This window comes from Cupressus sempervirens, chromosome 6, assembly GCF_028749045.1.
Source record: "Cupressus sempervirens isolate cs-2001-9-10 chromosome 6, ASM2874904v1, whole genome shotgun sequence".
NCBI classification, from domain to species: domain Eukaryota; kingdom Viridiplantae; phylum Streptophyta; class Pinopsida; order Cupressales; family Cupressaceae; genus Cupressus; species Cupressus sempervirens.
In genome coordinates this window covers 507,968,357-507,994,320 of record NC_143123.1, presented here as the reverse complement: position 1 = coordinate 507,994,320, position 25,964 = coordinate 507,968,357, and positions in this window count along the sequence as shown.

Sequence of the window (25,964 nt, the reverse complement as noted above, 5' to 3'; positions counted from 1 at the left end):
AGATCATCTTCTCCTCTAAATATTATTTCATCAACAAAGATTTCTGATATCAAAATGTCTTTACCTTTTTCAAATTTAATGAAAAAGTTGTTGTTGTCATCTGTTCTCTCAAATTCTATCTTCACAACATATTTGTGTAGTCTCTTATACCATGCTCTAGGTGCTTGCTTCAATCCATAAAGTTCTTTATGCAGTTTACAAACCATGTCCTTTTTTTTCTCATCTATAAATCCCTCTAGTTGTTCTATGTAGACTTTCTCTTCTAGTAGAGCATTCATAAAAGTAGACTTCACATCCATTTGGTAAACTTTGAAACCTTTGTATGTAGCATATGCAAGTAATGTTCTTACTCCTTCCATTCTTGCAATAGGGGCAAATGTTTCTCCATAATCCAGTCCTTCTTCTTGTGCATAGCCTTTGCAAACTAGTTTGGCTTTGTTTCTTGTTATCTCACCATTCTCATCAAGTTTGTTTCTAAACACCCATTTGGTACCAATTACATTCTTATCAGCTAGTCTGAGAACTAGAGACCATGTTTTGTTCTTCTCAATCTAATTGATGGGGACACGACCCAACAACCAGAATAGACACAATAGAAAGGGGGGGAATTATATTAACTGAGAAAATAAGCTAGTACAAACGATGCAGAGAAAATAAACTCAAAACATGCCCTGCGGGCTTACAATAGCATAAATCTGGAGAATATTTCTCCTTTTAGCACCTCCTCTCGAGCTCCAATCCGAACTGCCTTTTACAATGCCAAAAATCTCCTTAAATAGACCCCGAAGGGTTAAGGACTAGGAGTACATTCTAGAAAGTGCTAGTAGGCATCCACCGACAAAATAGAAGGTTCCAGAAGCCGCGTTAGAAGTCGGTGCAAATCTAGAAGAATCCAGAAACGGTAGCCGAACTTTCGGGAGGCATAACTTTTGAACCGTAGCTCTGATTGACGAACCGTTTACATTTTCAGAAAGCTCTCGAAGCGCTCTATAGCCCTATGGAAAAGCTTCACTCGTCCCCCATTTTTGACCCTTTTCGAGGTCATTTAATGCCCCAAACCTGACTTTGAAACATTCTTAGGAGGTCTCCAAAACCCAAAAAACTACAATAACTTTCAAACCGTGGGGTCTTTTGACCTGATTCTTTTTCTGGAATGCTCTAAATCTCAATTACATTCATCTGGCCAAGTCACACCTTCTAGGTCACCAAAATGATGGCCAAATTGCATGCTCCTATTTTTTCGGGATTTTCAAATGCACTGATAGTTGAACTATGAGAGTTGGAGCCTTTATTTGAGCCAAATGGGTATCCAAAAATGTAAATACATAAAATAGAAACTAAGTCTAAGTACATTTTTTTTGGTGACATAGGATTGCCCTTATACCTCTAGATGCTCCTGCATCAGACACCCAGGGTAGATTGAAAAGTGACCCTGTCACTTTATGGATGGTAGAGGAAATCCCAAATGGGAAACCTCGGCTGCTGAAATCCAAGTTGAGTCCTCGATCGGTCGTCCTTTCCATTTGACCAAATACTCTTCATACTGCCTGTTTCTAGTACTCCTACCCACACGATGATCTAGAATATCTTCTATCTCCTCCTTCTTAGAAGCACGAATTGGGCATGGCTCTAAAACCAAATCCTCATCTGCACCATCATCATGATACTCTGTTAAATCTGCAATGTTGAAAATGGGAGAAATGTGAATACCATCTGGTAGCTCCACCTCATATGCATTTCCTGAGTTATGTTTCTTCAAAATTTTGCAGGGGCCAAATTTCTTCATTTTCAGCTTGTTGTAAGTACCAACTGGAAATCTTTCTTTTCGTAAGTGCACCATGACAAGATCCCCTACTTGAAATTCCTTATGTCTTCTCCTTGCATCAGCCCTAGCTTTATACTCTTGATTCATCTTGATAATGTGTGCTTGAACCTCCTCATGTAGACGCTTGATGTGTTCAGCAAATTCCTCAGCTTCAGCATGTGTTCTCTCCCCTTGTTCCATCTTCCTCAATTCTGGTGTAGTCCTTGGGCTATTTCCATATACAATTTGAAATGGTGATTTTCCAGTACTCCTATTTACAGAGTTATTATAAGAAAACTCTGCCTGTGGTAGAATCAAATCCCATCCCTTGGGCTTATCTCCAACTAAACATCTCAGCAAATTGCCCAGACTTCTATTTACCACCTCTGTTTGGCCATCAGTCTGTGGGTGGTGCGTGGAACTAAATTTCAAGTCTGTTCTCAACTTCTTCCACAATGTACTCCAGAAATACCCCACAAATTTAGTATCTCGGTCAGAAACTACACTCCTTGGAAGACCATGTAGTCTTACCACCTCTTTGAAAAACAAGTCTGCAATATGGACAGCATCATGAGTTTTGTGGCATGGAATGAAATGTGCCATTTTGGAGAACCTATCAACCACCACGAATACTGAGTCATTACCCCTTTGTGTCCTTGGCAATCCAAGAACAAAATCCATACTTATGTCCTCCCATGGCCTTGATGGAACAGGCAATGGCTGATATAGGCCAGTATTTTGACTAAAGCCCTTGGCAACTTGACAAACCCGGCAACTCTGTACAAACTTCTTCACATCCTGTGTAATTTGAGGCCAAAAATAATGTTCTCTAAGAATGGCAATGGTCTTATCCCGACCAAAATGTCCTGCCATCCCTCCACTGTGTTTCTCCTTAATCAAATTTTTCCTCATGGAACTCCTTGGAATGCACAATTGACTACCTTTGAACAACATGCCATCCTGAATCAAATAGTCTAACCACTTGGTTCTATCTACAGCAACAGGTTCTTTACAAGCTTTCCATGCTTCAGCAAAATCAGGATCCTCGGGGTACAAATTCTTGAGTTCATCAAACCCAACTACTTCAACTTGCATTGTTGTAAGCAACAGCTGTCTCCTACTTAATGCATCTGCAACCCTGTTAGATTTTCCACTTCTATGCTTTAACACAAATGTATAACTCTGCAAGAATTCTACCCACTTCATATGCCTCTGATTCAATTTACCTTGGCTATTTAGGTACTGTAATGCCTGATGATCAGTATACAAAACAAATTCCTTTGGCAATAAATAATGCCTCCATTTCTTTAAGGCCTGAACTATCGCATAGAACTCTTGATCATAAACAGAATACTTCTTCTTTGCATCATTCAATTTTTCACTAAAATATGCAATAGGATTACCTTCTTGGCTTAGTACAGCCCCAATAGCACTACCACTAGCATCACAATCCACTTGGAATACTTTTCTAAAATCTGGAAGTGCCAACACAGGCTGTTCAGTCACCTTCTTCTTCAGCAATTCAAAACTTCTCGTAGCTGCTGCAGTCCATTTGAACTCTTTTCTATCCCCTCTTATTGTATCAGTTAGAGGTGCACATATGCCACTGAAATTCTTAATAAACTTCCTGTAAAAACTAACCAGACCATGAAATGATCTTACCTTAGTAGCAGACCTTGGAGTAGGCCATTCCAAGATGGCTTTTACCTTCTCTGGATCCATTTTGAGACCTTCAGGTGATATAACAAATCCCAAATAGACTATCTCCTTTTTTGCAAAGACACACTTCTTAAGATTAATTAACAGTTTCTCTTCCCTTAGCCTTTCAAGGACACTACGAATATGCAGCAAATGTTCTTCCAAAGTCTTGCTGAAAATTAAAATATCATCCAAATAGACAATAACAAATCTTCCCAAGAACTTCTTAAGTACCTCATTCATGAGCCGCATGAAGGTGCTTGGGGCGTTTGTCAATCCAAAGGGCATGACTAACCACTCATAAAGACCCTCCTTGGTCTTGAAGGCTATTTTCCACTCATCTCCTTCTCGAATCCGTATCTGATGATAGCCACTCTTCAGATCTATCTTTGTGAAGTGCTGAGCTCCACTCAAGCAGTCCATAAGATCATCCATCCTTGGTAAAGGAAATTGGTACTTGATGGTTATCCTATTTATAGCTCGAGAATCTATACACATCCTCCACTCTCCATCCTTCTTGGGTGCAAGTACTGCAGGTACTGCACATGGACTCAGGCTCTCTCGAATCAAGCCCTTCCTCAACAGCTCCTAAACTTGTCTATTTAGATCCTCTGTTTCAGTAGGAGTCATCCTGTGAGCAACCTTGTTAGGCAAACTAGCTCCTGGAATCAGATCTATCTGATGACTGATTTGCCTTACTGGTGGCAATCCATCTGGAACATTATCAGAGATAATATCTCCAAATTCCCCTAGTAAATCTAAAACTTCAAATGGTATTTCACTACTACCTTCTTTATCTTTCCTAGGAATCAAAGCATAGCACATACGCTGATGTTTCATGCCATCTAAAAACTTCCTTCCATCAACAAGACAAATCCTAGCACTGCTACATACCTTTTCACCTTCCTTTTTCATGGGCTTTAATTTGTGGCGAACTCCATCCTTTTTCAGAGAGTATGTGTTTGCATGTCCATCATGTATTGCATATCTATCAAACTGCCATGGTCTACCCAACAATAGATGGCAAACATCCATCGAAATAACATCACAGAGAACTTCATCATGGTAACTCCCAATTTTGAATTTTAATAAACATTTTTCACTTACCAGGACCTTATGATCATCTTTTACCCAAGAAATCCGATAGGGCTGGGGATGTTTCTCCCTCTTGAGCTTCAGCTTAGAGACCATCTCTTCGGATACCAAGTTATCAGTGCTACCACCATCAATGATCACATCACAAAATTTATCCTCACACTTGCATCTGGTATGGAACAAACTCCTCTGTTGTCCTGGTTCATTCTCGCCACTTAGTAGGACTCTTTCATTTACCAAGGTCTCTCCTCTTTCTGCATCCTCTGAATGTGATGATTGTGCATCCTCATCCACATGAGCAACCCTAGCTTGGCCCTCAGCTCTCCTATCTGTCCTTCCTTGTCGTTGAGGGCATTCAAAGGCACGATGACCTTCTTCATTGCAATGGAAACAATTACCACGGAAGCCTCCTCTTCCTTGTCCACGTCCTCTACCTCTTCCTCTTTGATTTCCAAAATCTTGATCACGGGAGCGGTTGAAACCCTCATTCCTCTGGTTCCTGCTAGTACCCTCATCTTCATTTTTCTTTTGATTTTCATTGCGGCCTCCAGATGATCTACCACTTCCCCTTCCTCCTTGACTGCACCCTCTTTGTCTTCCTTCAAACCTTTTACTCAGCTTCTCTTCAACTCGTAGGGAAAACTGGTATGCTTCTTCAACGCTGGTCATTCTTACCAGACTTAATTCCTCCTGGATGCTAGGTCATAACCCACTGATATAACGAGCAACCTTCTCCTTATTTGCTTCTGCATGCCCCGCTCTAATCAGGAGTCGGTAAAAATCCTCTGTATATTCTTGGACTGACCTTCCTGCTTGCTTTAACCCATGCATCTTTTTAAATAGATCAAGCTCGTAGTCCACAGGAATGAACTGCTTCTTCAATTTGTCCACCATGCGATCCCATCTTGTGATCTTCTCCTTTCCTCTTCTAAGTCTTTCCAGTTGAATCTCTTGCCACCAGATTTTGGCATGGCCTTTTAGTTTGGCCTTTGCAAACTTAACCCTATCCGGGTCCCTTATATCCTCATACTCAAAGTATTCGTCCAGTTCATTGATCCAATCGATCAACTCATCTGGTTTCAAATTTCTCGAAAATATACCCACTTCAATTGTAGGTCTTTTCCCAAACCTAGAAATGGCCCTAAAAAGCCTTTCCTCTATAGGATTCAAAACTTCCCCGTCAACTTCCATTACTTCCTCTTCATTGTCATCCTCACTATTGTCATCTGCGGCAATATTTGCTCCTCTACGAAGCTCCTCTTGCAATGCTTGTACCTGTCTCTGGAGGGCTCTAACCTCCTTAGGATCAACAGCTCTAGCCCTTCCACCACGCTCTCTTCGTGGAGGCATCTTCTAACTCGAACCCACAACCACACAGTCCTGGTGCAAACTGCCTCACAGTCGGCGCTCTGTCTACACACTCAGGAAAACCCGCTCTGATACCACTTGATAGGGACACGACCCAACAACTAGAATAGACACAATAGAAAAGGGGGAATTATATTAACTGAGAAAATAAGCTGGTACAAACAGTGCAGAGAAAATAAACTCAAAACATGCCCTGCGGGCTTACAATAGCATAAATCTGGAGAATATTTCTCCTTTTAGCACCTCCTCTCGAGCTCCAATCCGAACTGCCTTTTACAATGCCAAAAATCTCCTTAAATAGACCTCGAAGGGTTAAGGACTAGGAGTACATTCTAGAAAGTGCTAGTAGGCATCCACCGACAAAATAGAAGGTTCCAGAAGCCGCGTTAGAAGTCGGTGCAAATCTAGAAGAATCCAAAAATGGTAGCTGAACTTCCGGGAGGCATAAATTTTGAACCGTAGCTCCGATTGACGAACCGTTTACATTTTCGGAAAGCTCTCGAAGCACTCTATAGCCCTATGGAAAAGCTTCACTCGTTCCCCATTTTTCAACCCTTTTCAAGGTCATTTAATGCCCCAAACCTGACTTTGAAGCATTCTTAGGAGGTCTCCAAAACCCGAAAAACTGCAATAACTTTCAAACCGTGGGGTCTTTTGACCTGATTCTTTTTCTGGAATGCTCTAAATCTCAATTACATTCATCTGGCCAAGTCACATCTTCTAGGTCACCAAAAATGATGGCCAAATTGCATGCTCCTATTTTTTTCAGGATTTTCAAATGCACTGATAGTTGAACTATGAGAGGTGGAGCCTTTATTTGAGCCAAATGGGTATCCAAAAATGTAAAGACATAAAATAGAAACTAAGTCTAAGTACATTTTTTTTGGTGACATAGGATTGCCCTTATACCTCTAGATGCTCCTACATCACTAATCTATCTCCTCTTCCATCACTTTATACCTGTGATCATCTTGTAGTGCATCTTTCACTATTTTAGGCTCAACCTTGCTTAGTAGACATGAATCATTCCTCAGTCTATTCCTTGTCATAGGTCTGGCATCCTTGTCACCAATGATTTGATCTACAAGGTGATGTATTCTCACATACTTGGCTAATCTTAGTTCTGTCCTTCTTTCCATGTCTGATCCTTCAACTTTAGAGTCATTTTCTTCTTCTTCATCTGGTATTTCATCACTCCTTTCATGTATACTATTTTTAGAATCAAAATGTGTATTTTCTACATTCTACAGCTCAGCTTCTGAATGCAGCTCAACATTCATAGGCTAAGACTCAGTAGATACTAAAATTTTTTGTTGATTCCCAACTTGATTTGCATCATTTTCTTCAATAGTCATTCCTTCATAGAAGCATGCAAAGGATCTATAATCCTCTAATTTTTTGGACTCATCAACTTAAACTTATGCATGCTCATCAAAATTTACATTTGTACTCTCCACAATCTTGTTACAGTTAGTGTTTAGACACTTATATGTTTTACTTCTAGTGGAGTATCCAAGGAAGATTCCTTCATCACTTTTAGCATCAAAATTGTCATTTCTAGTATCTTTAAGAATATAGCATTTACAACCAAATACTTTGAAATGTTTAACATTAGGTGAGTGTCCATACCATAGTTCAAAAGATATTGCATTTGTACCTTTCTTGACTTGAACTCTATTTAGTGTGTAAATTCCAGTACTTTAGTGCAACATTTTTCTCCATCATTAAGGTTCTAGCATAGTCAATCACTGCCCTATTCCTTCTTTCAGCAATACCATTCTGTGGTGGAGTTATTGGTGTTGATGTTTTCCTTTTGATACCTTTTTTATTGTAGAATATTTCAAACTCCTTAGATGTGAACTCACCTCCTCTGTCTGACCTTACACATTTCAAGTTCTTTCCTATTTCCTTCTCAACTCTAGCCAAATACCACTTGAACATTTGAAATGCATCAAATTTTTTCTTTAAAAATATAGTAGTCATCATCTTGGAATAATCATCTACAAATAGCATTATGTATCTATCTCCTAGGTAGCTTTGCACTTCTATTGGACCACATAAGTCTGTATGGACTAACTCTAGTACTTCTTTGGAAGTGTATGTTTTTCATTTGAAACTAGACTTAGTCATCTTCCCTAGTTGACATTGTTTGCACATTGTATTTTTAGGTTTCTTTAATTTTGGCAACCCTCTGACCTTTTTCTTGCTAATGCTGATCGGATTATCAAAATTGACATGACACAACCTTTTATGCCACAACCACACATCATCAAGTCTAACAACAAGACATGTTGCATCTTCCATATCTAGGTAAAAAAAATTACTCCTAGTTTGTTCACCTTTTCTTATTAGATTTCCATCAGTGTCATAGATCTTGGCAATTTTGTTTCTAAATTAAACTTTGCAACCTACATTGCCTAATTGTGATACACTCAACAAGTTGTAATTCAATCCTTCAACATAGTATGCATTATCACATGAAATTTTCTCTATGATTTTAATAGAACCTTTTCTTTTGATTTTACAGGGAACATCATTACCAAATCTAAGACTATTTCCATCATATTGAGTAAAGGTAATGAACTTACTTTTATCTCCTATCATGTGATGTGAGCATCCACTATCTATGATCCACTTATTATTCTTGTTCACACAAGTAACCAATGTTGTTGCTTCATCTTCATCTTTATTTGATTCATCTTTCATGGCCACAAAATGAAAGTAATAGACTCACCAAAAAAATATTAATAATAAAGTAGATTGTATATTGGAGGTAATTAGTTTAAATGTTATGATTGCACAAATATCTTGTGAAGATAGGATTTGAGAGAATAGATGACAACAACAACTTGTAAAATTGTTAGAAATGCTTTAGAATAACTAAAAAAGAGAGGGGGGGGTGTTGAAAATATTCAAGATAAGATAGGTTACTAAGAGGGGAGGGGTGAATCAGTAACTTATAAAACTTTTTAAGCAATTCAAAATTTTAGCCATTCATCATTCATTCATCTAATCTACTGCATAAATGAAAGATTAATCATTCATTGCACGTGTACACAGAGATTTGGTGACCCAAAAACCTTCCAAATAGAAAGTAAAACTGAGGTGGGTATGATGCCCAAAAAACTTCATTACTGTAGTATGAAGTTGTCCAGTTAAGGCTTCCATTGATCACTTCTGATGATCTACCTTGTTAGGAGAATAGAGGACTACTAGGTCCACCTTGTTAGAGGATTTACAAGCATACACTGAAGTATGCACTCTGTTAGGATATTTATACAAAGACTATTAATTCTACCCTATTAAAGGATTTACAAAACTGATTCACCTATTAGGATGAAATAGTGGATCTACTTACAAACTTGATTTTCTGATTAGATCCTTGAAGTATAGATCACCTCTTGCAACTGATGAATCTTTTCTGCTCCTTGTAGACCTTGCTGAATATTCTGCTCTTCTGCTGATTTGCAAAACATTACATGTCTCTCTTGATACATTTTTCCATATCTTACTCTTTTTCTACAAATGATATCATACATTACATATATACCATTCCAATATTTACAATTTTAAGGTTTGACCAAAACACAAGTGAATAAAACATTACAGAGTTGGCCAAATAGTAGAAAAATCTGGTTCCTCAAGCTGACTTGGTGACCTTCTAATACTCAACATCCACTACATTACTCGACATCGTCATGCACTCAGTAGAAGTAGAGGCTTGGTTCATACTAGCCACACAAAATTGTTTGGAACTCGATAACCATTGATGACTCGGTAGATATAGTATCACTCGGTAGAAACTAACTTCTTCATTTACCTTGCTTTTCTTGGTGAACACTAAGTCCTTCATTTACCTTTTTCACTCGATAAACACTGAGTCCTTTGTTTACCTTTATCACTTGATAAACACTAAGTCCTTCATTTACCTTTTTCACTCAGTAAACACTAAGTCCTTTGTTTACCTTTTTCACTCAATAAACACTAAGTCCTTTGTTTATTTTTTCACTCGGTAAACACTGTTGAACTTCTCATTCACTCGGTATCCTCTGGAATGCTTGGTAAGAACTGTTTACTAGCTGAACTTATAAGGTAACCACTAAATGCTCAGTATACACTGTAGACTAAGTGATGAGCTAGATAAGCATTTAGAATTGAATAAGTGTTTGCACTAATGACAAATATATCATAATTCCAACAATCTCCCCCTTTAGCATTAGTGACAAAAATACTTATGAGCCAAAATTTATGTGCAAACTTTAACATACTGATTTACATATATCTCCCCCATACAATATGCCAAATTACACAATATGTATTTATATAGAGACACCAAAATGAGAGATAAACTTAGAGTGTACCTTGAGAATAAGAGCCAAAGTCTTATCCCAATTTTCTTGCAAAATTGTGTAGGTGGAGAGTGCTATTTGAACTTCAAATGAAAGTTCAATCACATGATCTGCAACTAAAAAATTGTTGTCATGGATCAATGTTTTGGAGTAGACAATGTGTTTCTACATTGTGTCCATGATAGGAAGGATCATATTCTGAATGTCAATCAAGGTAGACCTGATCCTTGCTTCCTCTCTCAACAATTCTGCCTACTTTTCTGACAAAAATTTAATTCTAAAATGATGGGATGAACTTGAATTGGGGTCAAGTTGTAGCATTTGGGCACTGACCTTCATATCCTCATCAATTTTATTCAATTTTTCTTTGATCTCCTTGGTGTACTTAGTAACATCACAATGTTTGGAAAAAAGTGAAGTTATATTATTAAAGGAATTTTCAAGATTCACCAAAATTGTGGACAATTCTGCCTATTTTATTGCTATATGTTGAGCAATGTGCTCAAGTACCTTATTATCAAATTTCCTTTCAGACTTTTCAATCAATTTGTCTTGACCAGAGGTGTCCTCATTGAATTTATTTACAGCCTCTTCTAACTGAATCGAAATGTGTTGAGTAGAATCTACTTCAACACCTATAGCATCTATAATTATATTTTTGGTGTTCTCAATTATTCTATATTCCTTATCTCTTTCAAACCTTAACTACTTCTGCATAGCCTTTATCTCTATTAGTTGACTAGCAAACCTCATCTCTTCAATGGTAGCATTTTCATAGTCAATTTTTATAATCACTATCTCTATGTTTAAGTCAATATCTTCTGGAATTTCCTTTCTAGTGATCAGAATTCTTAATGTATGCTTTTTTTTGACTTCTGTGATGACTAGTTTGACCTTAGGAGTAGACACAATAGAGGAGATGGAAGGAATAGCAATAAAAACTATGATAGGACTTGAGGATTGAGTGCCAATAGAAGTATTTACCAGATTAAAAATTGGAATACTTCCCAAAAATGATGATACACTCGGTATAGCAGTATCTAAACTAATTGGATTTGAAGTAGATGCAGATAATGCTAAAAAAATTGTAGAACTCACTAGAATTGATGAAGACAAAATTGTGGAACTTACTGTTATTCTGATTGATGATGATGGAGCTGAGGAGGTTGGCTTGGTAGCTAAAGAAGTAATAGTTAGCTCGGTCGATGAAGTGCTTGGCACATCTATTTCAGATACCTGGAGCTAGGAGGAGGCCAGTGAAGATTGAGCAATTGATGTGACAATTGTCCTCACAATCTCACTTGTAGAAGCTATCTCTTTAGTGGATGAAATAGTTTTTGGTGGAGAGTGAGGAAGGGATGCAATAATTGTTGCAGCAATTTTTACTGGATCATCTTCCTCCTTATCTTCCTCTTCAACTTCTTCCTCCATTCCTTCATTTTCATCATCTCCTTCATCCTCACCTTTTCCTTCTGTTAGCATAAGAGGGCCAATAGTAGTTTTTAATTTGGCTATCTTTCTCTTGCCTTTGCTTATGGCCTATGGTAGCTTGATTTCAAGCTCAATTCTAGCCTTTGCTTCATCATAAGTTCCAAAAATTGGTTGTCTTGGTTCTACTGGCTCATTTTCCAGTGCTTCTATGATGTCTCTGGCTTCATCAATATTTACCTCATAGGAAAGAGGTTTCACCCATGCAACTCGAGGTCTGACTGCCTGAATGTATACCTTGTCACAGTCAACCATAAAGCATAAATCATCTCTATAACCTTCAACTAGTTTTGGAAGAATTCAAAAAAATTTATTCATTCTTTCTTTGAAGTCTTCAAAATAGTTATCCATGATTTTGTCAAAATTTTCACCCATCTCTGCTACAAACTCATTTATCTGATACAAAATTGGAATGTCTTTTCTCCATACAACAGTTCCTTTAGATGGAAAGAATTTTTGAACATAGAAAAATAAACAGATCAACAGAGAATTGAATTTATAAGATTTTTTCTTAGAAGTCCTTATACTATCCATATTTTTATTCAATTGTCTCAACAATACTTCCGACAGATCAAATTCAAGGTTTTTCTTTACAATTTTGAAGGCCAAATCCACAGCTTCACAAGGTACACTATTTAGTTGACTAGAGCTATAGATTGTGGGCAATTACATGAATGCCAAATCTTAGTTCAACATCTGATATAGTGTTGACCTTTAAACCTCTACCATCCCACTTGGCTAGGGTTTGCTTTTGTAACTCCTCTCGACCTAGGGTTTTGGTGGCTTTAGCTTTGCTAAGCATAGGGAGACCCATGATTTTGTGAATCATCTTCTTTGTGATTAACACTGGCCGCTCTAACCATAATTGCCCATTATGCATCTGACTCAAAATATACCTAATCCATTTGGTTTGAAATTTTCTAGGCATATGCAAGATATGAGTCAATCCTTTGGTTTTGAGATGCTTGAATTCAAGTTTTAGAGAGCCATTTACACTCATTTCACCTAGGGTATTGTCCATTTCTAGGTTTCCAATTTCTTGAATAGAACATTTGAAATGAGTATGAATATCATTGATAAGAAGTACCTTAGGTGGAATTCATAATTGAGCTCCATTTGGGTCGAGTGATTCTGCAACGACCGAAACAATTTTGAATTGGGGTGCATTCCATTCTGTACCCTTTATTAGCATTTCTAAACCCCTCTTCACCTTGGTGTTGTTGGTGCTTGCGGATGCAATAGCTACTCGATAAGTATAATAAAATCTTGAACAAATTCTCCACTTGAAAATCATTTGAAATCACTTGGAATTTTCTCTAGATTCACTAGAAATTTCTTTCCTCTGAAATCACGATGAAGAATCAAATCGAATTCTACCCTTTTGACAAAAATACTATCATTAATTCTTGGTACGAAGGTAGCAATGATGACATAGTGCTTGCTAGTTTGTCATTTATTTAATCGATAGATCCTTGCAACTTGGTGGTCAAAAAAAACTTTTAGTTACTCTCGACCTAGCTTGGTAAGGTCTTCAACCGACTTTCCTTGGTAGATACAACTTCGCGAAAGATACCTTTCTTTTGATCTTTTTGTATTTGGAATACTGATTCGATCTATTTTCTTACTTGCATTTGGAACTACTTTGGATATAGCTTGATGATACAGTTCCAAATTCTTTATGAATCTAATTGGAAATGATGGAGTCACCCACTTCATGAGTGACATTTTCATCGCTTGAACTGTCTTGCTCGATAGATTTTGGAATCCACTATTGCCTCATTTGTTTCTGAATGTTTTCAGCTTTAGCTTTCTTTTCATTTTCAATTCTTCCAATATTCATGCAATTTTTAGCTATATGACCGAGTTCTGTACATGTATAACATCTTACTGTTGTGTCTCTTTTCCTCAAGTGATGCCTTGAATAGTCTTTCCCAACATGTCCAATTTCTCCACGATAATGACATCTACACCAAGCATTGTATTCCCATCCAAAGATTGCTTTAACAAGTTGTTTAGCTGGATTGAATGATTTGGATCTGCATTGGAATGCCTTGTGACCATGCTTCTTGCATTTGTGACAATTTCCTTCAAACTTTGGCTTATCCTCGCATTCATTAGCTTTATGACCATGCTGACTACAATTATAGCATTTACCATTGAATTTTCCTTTTCCATTGCTCCAACACTTGTTTGATGTATGACCTAACTTACCACAGTGATTGCAAGTAGGTCTTTGATTTCTTTGGGCACCTTGTTTGGATGTTTCACCTTCTTTCTTATATCCAAGACCGGATTTACCTTTTTTTCTATGAAGATTTTGCTCATTTTGTTGATTCAATTGATTCATGTCTACTTGAGATTTCATCATTCTTTCATTGACTTGCCTTTTAGTGATCAAGTCATTTTCAAAACTTTCATTGATTTGTCTTTCAGATCTTAGATCACTTTGTAAGCTTGCATTGATTTGTCTTTCAGTGATTAAATCATTTCTCAAACTTTCATTCTTAGATCTTAGATTCATAATTTCTTCATTTGCATTAGATAGTTGACCTACAAGATCTTCATGTTGAAGGGATCAATTATTTCTTGCCTCCAAGTCTTCATTTTTCTTGTTTCTCTATTCCAAAACTTCACATAGCCTAATTGATTGGATTTCTTGTTCTCTTTTAAACTTTCTTACTTCTTCCTGCAGAGAACCATTCTTTGCTAGGAGTTCCTTGATTGCTTCATTAGCTTCATTTGAACTTCTTGATAGTAAAAGGTCTTCAATCTTTTCTTCAATCTACTGATGATCATTCATTTATCTTGCAAGTTCCTTCCTTCTCTTCAAAGATTGAGAAAGATGTTCTTTAGCTTCTTTGAGTTGAGCCATGGCCATTTCCAAATCCATCTTTTCATTTTCAATAGATTTGTCAAGTTTGAATATCTCTATTGTCCTTGATCTTTGCTCAAGCTGTCAAACTTTATCCTGAGAACCAAAAAGATTTGATACCAATTGTTGGAAATATTCAAGATAAGATAGGTTACTAAGAGGGGAGGGGTGAATCAATAACTTATAAAACTTTTTAAGAAATTCAACATTTTAACCATTCATCATTAATTCATCTAATCTACTACATAAATGAAAGATTAATCATTCATTGCACATGTACATAGAGATTTGGTGACCCAAAAACCTTCCAAATAGAAAGTAAAATTGGGGTGGGGATGATGCCCAAAAAATTTTTTTATTGCAGTATGAAGTTGGCCGGTTAAGGCTTACATTGATCACTTCTGATGATCTGCCCTATTAGGAGCATAGAGGACTACTAGGCCCACCTTGTTAGAGGATTTACAAACATACACTGAAGTATGAACTCTATTAGGAGACTTATACAAAGACTGTTAAGTCTACCTTGTTAAAGGATTTACAAAACTGATTCACTTGTTAGGATGAAAGAGTGGATCTACTTACAAACTTGATTTATTGATTAGATCCTTGAAGTATAGATCACATCTTGTGACTTATGAATCTTTTCTGCTCCTTGTAGACCTTGCTGAATATTTTGCTCTTCTGCTGATTTGCAAAACATTACATCTCTCTCTTGATACATTTTTCCATATCTTACTCTTTTTGTACAAATTCTATCATACCTTGCATATATCCCATTCCAATATTTACAATTGCAAGGTCGGCCAAAACACAAGTGAACAAAACATTACAAAGTCAACCAGATAGTAGAAAACTCGAGTTCCTCAAGCTAACTTGGTGACCTTCTAATACTTGGCATCCCCTACATTACTCGGCATTGTCATGCACTTAGTAGAGGTAGAGGCTCAGTTCATACTAGCCACACAATATTTCTTGGAACTCGGTAACCATTGATGACTCAGTAGATATAGTATCACTTGGTAGAAACTAACTTCTTTGTTTACCTTGCTTTGCTCGGTGAACACTAAGTCCTTCATTTACCTTTTTCACTTGGTAAACACTAAGTCCTTTGTTTACCTTTATCACTCGATAAGCACTGAGTCCTTGATTTACCTTTTTCACTCGGTAAACACTGAGTCCTTTGTTTACCTTTTTCACTTGGTAAACACTGAGTCCTTTGTTTACCTTTTTCACGCAGTAAACACTACTAAACTTCTCATTTACTTGGTATCCTCTAGAATGCTCGGTAAGAACTGTTTACTAGCTGAACTTATAAGGTAACCACTGAATGCTCAGTATACACTGTAGACTAAGTGATGAGCTAGATAAGCATTCAGAATTGAATAAGTGTTTGCACTAATGACAAATATATCATAATTCCAATGAGGGGGGTGAATAGTTATTAAAGGTCCAAATGTCCTATTCAAACTTTTCACTAAGTATAGTGAGCCCTTTCAACCATTCATTCATTCAAGCTTTAACTTTTCTAACCAAAAAGTTACTATAAATCAACATGCAAGCATAACACATAAGAAATCAAAACATAACATAGTGATTTACATGGAAACTCAATTTGGGAAAAACCACCAGTAACATGCTACTCAATTCTCATTCTTTTGAAGTGATGCCTTGTGAAAGGCCTACCCTATTAAAGGCTTAAAACACAATATTAAATGTGACCTTGTTAGAGGATTTAACCACCCTATTAGAAGTGGGTCTAGTTAAAGGACTTTAGAACATTCACTTGGAATGCCACCTTGTTAAAGGATTTACAAATGGCTATTAAAACAACCTAAGTCCATAGGATTTTCATATCTAATAAAATTGCTAGAGAGTATTAGAAAATCTTTGACCTGACTACAATATACAACTTATCTTATAGATCTCATATCACTTTTCAGCTCATACTATTCCCTGGCCTTCAATCTCTACAACTCTAATAGCTTGCCCTCCTTTCAAGCTTAGTCTCCTTGAGTCTCCATGCTCAATGTACTAGTGCAATCATCTCTTCATGGCCACTTGTAGAAGTAAAGCCTTTGTGATCTTCCTTCTCCTAGATGTCTTCTCCTTGACACCTATCTAACCACTTTGTAGTTTTGCACTTTAGCAATAATAGCATTAGCAGCATTTGATTCTTGGTCTATGACTCCTTAAATAGAAGTCTTAGAGTTCTTTTCCCACTCGATTCTTCTATTCTTTAATTTCAATTCACATGGATTAGGTAGGATTCATTGCATCAAACCCATATTTTGTTTCCTCTAGAAACTTCTTGAATAATCCTCTTGAATTTGCTCAAAAATGATTTACATAGAATTCTATGCCACTAGCTCATTAATCTTATCGTCTAACTTGTTCACAAAATTCAAGGTAATCACTTTGTTAGCTCAAATTTGGTGAATCTTCATCATTTAAAATAATGTAGCAGCTTGACACTATTGAAATACTAGTGCTCGACACATACTATGTTACTCGGCATCAACTTTGTTTTTCTTGATGCTTAGCACCTAAAAATTACTCGGCACCAACTAATATTTTCTAATGCTTGGCACTTGAACTTCACTTAGCAGCTGAAGATCACTTAGCACACACTAGAATTTACTGTTACTTGGCTCCAACTAAAAATTCAATCTGCTTCAACTAACTTGCTCAACACCCTCTGTAATACCCCAAAATTGGCTCATTGCCATCTCAACCAATTCTGGTCTATTTCTGACCAATCCTAAAGTCCTATGTCACTAGGCAAATTCTTATTCTACTACTCGCTACTTGACTTAATTGTCAGATGTAGAAAACCCTAATCTACATTCATCATGCTTATTATTTAATTCCTATAGTATGTACTCATATTAGTCACATTAAACCTATTGATTAATATTTAATTTAATTACTAAGTATTTATACTTTAATTAAATTAAATTATATCTTAAGGCTAATGTATTATGGAATTAAATTTATTTAATTTAATAAATACGCCTATCTTGATTAATTAAATGTAATTATTTAATTAAATGGGAAGTCATTCCTAATTAATTAAATGAAGTTATATAATTAAATAAGAAAAGTGTCTCTAATTAATTAAAGGATTATTTAATTAATTAGAAAAGGTAATTATGAGAGCATATCTCATTTTATTAAATTAAATATCTCTCCAAAATCCTTCTTCAATTCAAAAAGGGAAATTTCCAGTTCACAATTGATCAAAAAGGAATTAAATCAATTAACTCCTTTTTCTACTCAAATTAAATCAGTTAACTCCATTTAATTTGGGAATCTTCCTTTATGACTGAACTTCACCTTTACTCTTAACCGTTGATTGAAATTGATCTCAACCGTTGATGGATTCCAGGAAAGTCTATTTAAGAGACCCTCATCTCTTCATTTTGAGAGAGGTTGAATAAGAATTTGCATCGAATTCCTGCTGGATTGTGCATTAATTTGAGCTCCTTACTTTCATAAGATATTCATCTTCTAGTTTAATCTCATTTAGCATAATATGCATACATTTTAGCATAGCTTTCTTTTACATGTTTTTAGATTAAATCTGCATACTCCATTCTAGATTAATCTACATTCTCATATAGATTAGTCACATTTTCTTTTAAATCCTTTGTTCGTAGAGGGCCTGGTTGCTTAAACACCTCAAATCTGAGGATATCTAACAAGCAATTCCCTTTAGATAGAAGGCAACAGGTCATCTTGCCAGCTGATTTTTGAATGAACAATCCAATGTTCATTCCAGGATGAATCTGCATACAATGATCATGTTGAAGTGTGTGTGTGTTAGCAGAGGCCGCATATTCATGCATACATTTCTGATTCAACCTCTCTCAAAATGAAGAGATGGGGGTCTCTTAAATTAATCCATCCTAAAAAGTTCACTGTCTCCTCTAATCAACATGTGAATGTCAAGAAGGAAAATACACAAAAGAGACCACAAATGTCCACTATTCAAAGAGCTCAACCAAGGAAAGTGTGGGTTCTTAAATCTATTAATGAAAAAATGTGTTCCAAAGAATCTAATGAAAAATCAAAAGCTATATGGATTCCCAAGTCTCTTTTGAAGGACTTGAATATTGAAAACAAATCAAAGTTGACATTCAAGCTTCCAAAGGCTTTCACTCCACCTTCTTCCCAAAATCTTCCTAAAAAGGTTTCAAAGCCTTCTACTCCACCTTCCTCCAAAATTATTCCATCACCTCATACATCTAAATTTCATACTATTTCATCCATATTTCCTCCATCATTCCACTACCCTTCAATGTGTGTGTCAATGTTGATCTTTCCTAATATCTCATCCAACCTCATGAGATCCTCTAAATCTTATGTCTGCTTGCCATCCTTGCTTGTTTTAGTCTTCCAAAACCAACAACCTTATCCTCCATCTACCTCTCATTTTCCTATCTCCCTCCATGACCTTATCAGCATCTTTGAGCGTACCTTGCTATGGCCTTGGCTTATCATAACTTACATTATAGGAGTGCTATCTAACTTGAGAAAGGCTTGAATTCTTTCTAAAAACTCTAAAAATCCAAAAGAAAGAATAAAAAAAAAGAAAAAAAGAAAAAAAAAATGTGCCTTGGTGAAAAACTGGAAATAGGCACCTTGGTAGCAAAAGTAAAGAAAAATAAATCCTTCCTATGGTGAAAACCACTTCTTGTGACACCTTGGACAAGTACCATGATGAAAACTTGGTAAACATGCATCATGTGTAATACTTCCATCCATGACATCCTATCGTGATCTTGCTTATCTTTCAGATGTCCTCATTCCTAAAGTCATTCACTCATAACCTCCATAACAAACTTTTCTGTCCTATTTAGTTAACCCTTTGGTCTTGATCAATGAAAGAAAGAAGAAAACTCATTTCTTAGCAATCTCTTGACATGGTCATTTTCTTTGTGACACCCATCATTACACTATGAGCTTATATTTTTATATCCTTTTCCCTAGCTTGGGTAATCTTGTGAAGGCTTTCCTTGAGGGTAACATTCACCGCTTCATACTCCTTGCCTATCCATCTCCACTTATCCATTAGCCTACTACTACATCTCATCCTACACCTTGCTAGACACTAGAACAAAATCAAGTTGATCCTTCTTGAGAGCTAGTAATCTCTAAAAAAAATCTAAAAATCAAGAAAAGTCCTGAAAAAATTGTTACCTTGGTGAAAACCTAGCAATAGGTGCCTTGGTAACACCAAAAAAAATCAAAAAAAGAATCAAAAATACAAAAAAATTGATAAAAAAAAAAAAGGTGCCATTGGTGAAAACCTAGAAATAGGCATCATGGTAGCAAAAAAAGGAAAATACAGCCAAGAAGGTGAAAATTTGGTAAATAGACACCTCTTGTTGCCAATGCTCCATCTCGCAGCACATCTTATGGCTATTCTGTATAGTCGCTTTCATGCTTTCGCTTTCTTGCTTTTTTTGCTCATGTATCCATGGATTGAGTATTGTCATAGCTCAAGGGCATTCCCCTCTAGTGTCACTATTTTTAAAATTCTCCTCATAGAATCTCTTTCGCGACACTCACCAGTGGTCCTCACTGTGTCTGCCTACTGTCGCCAATGTCACTCTCTTTTCGAGATTCTCCTCATAGAATCTCCTTCACAACAGTCACCAGTGGTCCTCACTGTGTCTGCCTACTATCGCTAGTGTCACTCTCTTTTTGAGATTCTCCTCATACAATCTCCTTCACGATAGTCACTAGTGGTCCTCACTGCGTCTACCTCTTGTCACTAGTGTCACTCTCTTTTCGAGATTCTCCTCATACAATCTCCTTCGTGATAGTCACTAGTGGTCCTCACTGTGTCTACCTACTATCACAAGTGTCACTTTTTTGATATTCTCCTCATAGAATCTCTTTCGCAATGGTCACTAGTTGTTTCAGCTATGTCTGCCTACTATAACTTGGGTTATGTCTCTAGATTTCTTTACGGAAGATCTCTCTCTTGCATCAGTCACCAGTCGTCCTAGCTATCTGTCTACTATTGCTCAGTCCTTCTTAGGTTCTTCATCATGAAAATTCTTCTTTGACCTTAGTCACCAGTCATTTTGACTGCATCTGCCTACTGGTGTTGCCCTACTGAAGAGATTTCTTTCAAATGTATTCTGGACATTGACACTTGACATCAATCCCAAAAAATTGAACTCAAAAATGATATACTTTTTTGGATATGCTAAGCTTTTTCTTTGTTTACTTTGTTTTTGCTTTATCATATCTCCTCAAGCAACTCGATGATGTCATCTTCGACTAGAGAAGTAATGACTGGGGGCATGATTTTTCTTGGCTTTCTATCTATGGTTTAGTTCCAACAAGATGATACGTTCCTATAAAAGGGGTGTCCACTATAAGAGTCTCCATCTCATATTGGATGGCCGTGTGTACCTCGACTCCTTTTATATAGATACATCAATGACATTGGTTCTTCTCCTTGTTTTTTGGAGTGAACTCTTCATGCTATAGTACATACTAATACTTGTCGTATTAAGTGAACGTACGGGTCACTGCAAGTATATCTAGCACACTTTTGTCTCAGGTTACAAATGCAAGGGTCGTTGCAGAAAATATAAATACTGAGTACTTAGCATAAGATGGATCTCCCATGTGTTTGGTGTGTCTATTATGCAAGCAACATTCAGGTCATCCTAACATCTATCCTTTGATGTGTATGTTAACTTGCTACATTAAAAGGGACAAATGTTCTAGTCATTCTGGCTTTTTGTGCCTCAAATGCTTACATTTAATCCTGATAAACCAATAACGTATGTTATATTCATATTTTTGATTGCAATATTAGTGGGAATTGTATAACATATGAGCTTTATTTTATATCTGGTGATGATTAAATATCGACGCTTGGTAACCAGACCTAGGATTGCATTTAATATAGTCTTGTATTACATACTTCACTTGCATAAGCATCCAATTCAATTGCAAATCTACTTTCACCTTCTCTGATGAGGGATTGTTGATCTCTTCAAAGTATCATGTTCTTTCATGAACTGCACAAATGATTGATTAATCACCCTCTTGGCTACTTTGGTTGCTCTGAACCCAGTTTTCGAGATCGAATTTGAAATATGACACACCTAAGAGCCTCAAAAATGCATTTTAAAATTTTGGGGACCGACACAATCGAACGCTTGGGCAACCCAAATCTTTTTGATACTTTGTGATTCTTAGAATCCTTTCCACTTTACATACTCCATATTTTCAAAATTCATTTTTGAAAAAAGTCAACTCAAGTCAACTATGGCTAAATCTGGTCAACATTTGGTCAAACTTGGTCTTTGCAACTTCACAATCATTTCAAATCAACCTTGAACCTTCTTTCGATCATTCTGGTCTCTTCTATATTCTATTGAATCTCAGATTTTTCATATATCTCATGATATACTGCTTCAAATCATATTTCTTGTGTGTCATCTTTCGATTTCACATATTCACATGTTGATTAGAGGAGACATAGTGAACTTTTGAACTGTTAACTGATTTAATTTGAGTAGAAAAAGGAGTTAATTGATTTAATTCTTTTTTGATCAATAGTGAACTAGAAATTTCCCTTTTTGAACTAAAGAAGGATTTTAGAGAGATATTTAATTTAATAAAATGAGATATGCTCTCATAATTACCTTTTCTAATTAATTAAATAATCCTTTAATTAATTAGAGACACTTTTCTTATTTAATTAAATAACTTCATTTAATTAATTAGGAATGGCTTCCCATTTAATTAAATAACTTTGTTTAATTAATTAGAATTAAGTACTCTATTTAATTAAATAATTACATTTATTTAATCAATATAGGCTTATTTATTAAATTAAATAAATTTAATTCCATAGTACATTAGCCTTAAGATATAATTTAATTTAATTAAAGTATAAATACTTAGTAATTAAATTAAATATTAATCAATAGGTTTAATGTGACTAATATGAGTACATACTATAGGAATTAAATAATAAGCATGATGAATGCAGATTAGGGTTTTCTACATCTAACAATTAAGTCAAGTAGCGAGTAGTAGAATAAGAATTTCCTAGTGACATAGAACTTTAGGATTGGTCAGAAATAGACCAAAATTGGTTGAGATGGCAATGAGCCAATTTTGGGGTATTACACCCTCTAATGATCTTTAGTTTAAACTTTCCAGTCAACCTTGTTACAACTTATTCTTCCAATGTTTCTAAGTGTGACCAACCTCCGTATCTATGAGTATGTTATCAATACATCATTTAAACATTTTCTTAACTAATCCTTGCACTTCATTACAATATCATAACTCAACCTTTTCCTTAGGTACTTTTGTTACATCTTGTTGATCAAATCCTCTTCATCAATCAACTAAGTGATAGTACTTGGATCTTATAAGAAAATGTCATTCCTACAAATAGTAGGTTTGACATTGGTGACAAAACAATTATTGAAAACATTCTTTTAACAACAATCTTCTTTGTTTTCAACAATCTCTCTCTTTGATCTTTAATAATGAGCTTTTCAATCAAATTTCCAACAATACTTACTAGTCCCATGATAGAATGTTTTTTGTATCTACATGATTCAAATTGTAATCTATTAGAAGCTCTTCCCTTGCACTTATTAATTTTATCACACATAAAAACACACGATTTCCCTTGCATTCCTTGAATATACAATTTTACAACTTATTAGTTGACAAAAGTTGAGAACTATTTATAAATCTTGTAATATTCCCTAGTGCTTTTGGCATTCCATCAATATACATAGTGAATATTTTAATTTGATCATTTTCTTTGCATTACATATAATTTGGCGACAATGCATACCTATGCATTTTTTATTATTGTACATTGTAATTGTAAGAAGGTCCTGCATACTCCATCAATTCAACAACTTAATTATAATAGACCTTTATGCCATACATGGAAAATAGACCCAAACCATGTAATGAAGATGGAGCTATGTGATATATCCTTTCATTAATAGAAAAATTAGTGTTAACTACAGGTAGTTCCTTAGGTACCCATTCTTTATGAAGATATGTGTACCTTAAGGGAACCTCCCTATTTTATTCACCCTCATTATCATAAGAACATGACCCCCCCTCAGCAAGAAAAAAATGCATTCATTTTTTGAATTTTCTTCTAGTCTTTTGACCTCTAGTTGATCTCCCTATTTTAAACCTACTAGATGTCTCACTTCTATCTTCTATTCTTGCATTTTCCTCACTCAAGGAAGACAAATCAAACAAATACCTATTTGGTGATACCTACAATCCATAAAATGAGAGACACACTAGGAAAAAAGTTGATGTTGATGGTAAAGAGAAGATATGGGAATACAATATTATATCTATAGGGTCTATTGACATATACATATTGATCCATGTGACTGTGCAAGATCCTAGTCAAAGGTGTTGAAGAGTCTACACATATAAATCATTTACCTTAAGTTAGCCAAAAATTTGGTCTAATTAACATGTATATCTATAAAAAAATTGGACATGTGATACTTAATGTTTATATATTCACATATGGTTTTGAAAGAAAAAGTTGGTCACCTCGATTATTAAATTCACCCATATTGTAATGAATGAAATTTTTTCCACTTACAATGTCTATAAACTAAAAATTATGTAGAAGAAAAAAATTACATGATGCATTCATCAAAATCAAACAAATTTCTATAAATAAAAATCATGACCCCATCATACTTGACTTGATCATACCTCGACAAACATTTCATTGATCATCATCTTTATCTGTGTCATCATCATCACCATCATGGCACTTGTCACTTTGATCATTATCATCACCGCTACCATATTCATCACCATCATCATCATCTTAATCATCATTATCATGACCATCATCATCATGACCATCATTTTCATGATCATCACCATTTTTATTAGCATGATCATGATGATGATGATGATCATCATCACCATTATCATCAGCATGACCAAAATCATCATATTCTTCTTCTTCATCATCATTGGGTAATAGTCATTCACGATCATATTTAATTTGTCTTCTAATTCTTCAATATCTTCTTCTTCCATCACATTATACTTTACCAGTCTTCCTCTTGGATCATGTCTAACAATAAATGACCAACTTGTTTTGTGTGGAATGCCAAAGTAAAACACTTGCTCGCATTGGATTAGAAGAACATAGGGCTCATCTCCAACTAGCTCAAATGACCTTGTCTTAATCATTGTAAATCCACTATCATATTCAATAATAGTCTTATCATGGTCATTTTGATTTAGTCATAGCCTGTACCATTTGATAATAAATAGAACTAATTTGAATGAAATAAAATTAGAATCAAGTATATCATCCTAAATGCCATAGTATCAATTTTTAGATTATTGAAGATGTATGTCATTTCTAGACAAAATATTGGTGACTATGAAGACTGCACTTATCCCAGAATCACAAGTTTTCCATATTTTATCTAACTTTTTAATGTAAAATTTATAGCCATAGTAGTGCATAGTTTTGTGGTGTTTGACCTATAATTATTCAAACATGTCAAGATTATTTGTATCAATCTGTGAGTTGATATTAAACTTATAGCTCATGATTAGTAATCTTCTATGTACCTTTGTATCTCTTAAGCCATATGTTAGATCAAGTACCATTGGAATAACATTGGGATTTCCATTACGATGAGATTCATTAATTAATAATGCAACACCATCCCATGTTAATGAGCAACCATTTTATTGAGACTATTGAATCCATGCTATCATCCAATCAAGATTGTTTTCAATATACAAACGTAGTGCATCCTACTCACAACCAACTATAAAGAAAAAAATTAGACCAGTTAGAATTAACTTATATTAATGATGGACAATATTTAATTAACTACAATAAAACAATTTATAATTACCTCTCACTCTCCTCAATCTATCTTTCCCCATTAGGTACTTCCCTTCAAATTTGTTAATAGAGTTAGGATCCCAAATGTGATCTAGATGGATAATTGCTGCAAACTTTAGAAGATATTCACTAATGTACACCATGGTCTAGTATACCATATATCCCTCTACCATAGAACCCTCAAAACATGCTCTTTTCTAAACCAAGCCTTTCATAAATTTCAAGTGCCTCTCAACCATCTACATTGACCTAGTTTTTATAAGTTCACACAATTAAATCTCCTTAACTTGATGTATGAGGTAGTATTCTTGAGCATTGAAATAGTTTGAAGGTAGACACTTTTGCTTCCAATATTTTATATCTTTTTGATCAAGT